General features: G+C 51.7%; 1 pseudogene; it reads right to left on the bottom strand.

The window, feature by feature from the left end:
- Positions 1-352: 352 nt before the first annotated feature.
- LOC102995032 (glutamate dehydrogenase 1, mitochondrial-like) lies at positions 353-1,249 on the bottom strand (annotated as a pseudogene).
- Between the last annotated feature and the right edge of the window lie 422 nt (positions 1,250-1,671).

The following is a 1,671-nucleotide window of genomic DNA, read 5'->3' on the forward strand; positions in this document are numbered from 1 at the left end:
TGTCCAGAGCTGAAGTGGGAAGTGACTGACTGCTCTTGGACAAAAGGTGCTTTCCCAGGGCTACAGCTGACTGGGCTGGGAAACAGCCATGGAGAAAGGCAGCACAGGCAGAGGGAAAAGACTTTATTTAAAGGCAAAATGCCCAAATGGCTCTCTGACATAGCTAATTTCTACTATCACTTATTAGCTTATATATGATCCCCTAACTTTTTTTCTTAAGGGGCTGATTTGGATTGACTTGTTGAGAATGGTGTCCATTATCTATTAAGTCATGAGAGAGAGATTTCTGTGGTTACACGTAAACTTGGGATAGGTCTGCAGATGAAGAGGTGAAGAGGGTGGTGAAGAAGTCAGCCGCAGTCTGGTCCGGTCTATGTGAAGGTCACACCAGCTTCATTGTACACCTTGAAGACTTTCTCGATGGTGCTGACATAAGCAGCTGTTCTCAGGTCCAGTCCCAGGTTATACCTCATGGCTGTACGCATGATTTGCCTGGCAGAGCGCTCCATGGTGTAAGCGAAGCCAGAGTGCATGACGTCTTTCTCAGAGGCACCCGATATCCTGTCTTGGAACTGTGCTGTGGGTACAACGGGAATAGTTCCACCGTGCTTTCCAAACTCTCTTGAACAGACATGAGCAAGTGGTAGTTAGAATCCCTTTCATATTTGAAGGTCTAATGGCCATAGCTGACATGATTTAGATTCTTCAGCCACTCAAAGTAAGATACTGTCACTCCTCCAGCGTTCAAGCAGAGATCTGGAATACCCATGATGTTGCTCTCTGGGAAAATCTTATCAGCTTCTGGAGTTGTCAGTCCGTTGGCACCTTCAGCAATAATCTTGGCTTCTTAACTTTGACTCTGGGTGTACTGGACATGGTCAGCTGCTTCTCGCTGGCAGCAGGGATCAGTATGTCACAATCCGCCTCCAAGATGCTCTCTTCATAGATCTTTGCTTCGCTCTCCCGGGTCTTGAGGTCCTCCACCAGCTTGTCCTCCAAGATGCTGGCGCCGCGGTCGAAGAAGGCCCTCCACCATCTTGAAGAAGTTGGGGTCCTCCTGGCCGTCGGCTGCCGCCTCACTGTAGTGTCACCGGCCAGGCGACGCGAGCCCCGGCTGCGGGGCGGCGGCGGCTGCGGCGGGCTGCCCGTGGGCCTGGCCCAGCAGCGCGGCCGAGTCGGCCACCGCCGAACCTAGGGCTGTGGGCCTGACACGGGACAGCAGCAGCGCTTCACCCAGGCACCGGTACATGGCGGCGGGATGGAGGCCGTGGAGGAGAGGCGCTCTCACAGGCCCGGGGACGGACAGAGGGTTTTGTAGGTCTTAATGTAGGAGCCCCATCAAGTGTTGCTGAGCACGGCATCACTTCTGAGCAGAGGTGGTGGCCGGTGTGTCATAAGACTCATCTACCTGTGGGGAACTCAGGCGGACAACACAACCGACATTTTCATTTCCTTATGAAAATCAACTATGGACGCTTTGAGGAACAAATTAGGACATTTGGGGCATGAAAGTAATTTAGTGGGTAAAGACACAAAAATATCATCATCACTTCTGTTGCTCACAGCAAATTAGCAGGTGGCCCAGAGAATGAGAGAGCTGATGAACATTGTGCATTCACGAGCCCAGTTCCCCAAGGTGCAACAAGAAAGCATGTTCATCATGGAAGCAGG

This window comes from Physeter macrocephalus, chromosome 17 (genome assembly GCF_002837175.3).
Source record: "Physeter macrocephalus isolate SW-GA chromosome 17, ASM283717v5, whole genome shotgun sequence".
In the NCBI taxonomy this organism is placed as follows: Eukaryota; Metazoa; Chordata; class Mammalia; order Artiodactyla; family Physeteridae; genus Physeter; species Physeter macrocephalus.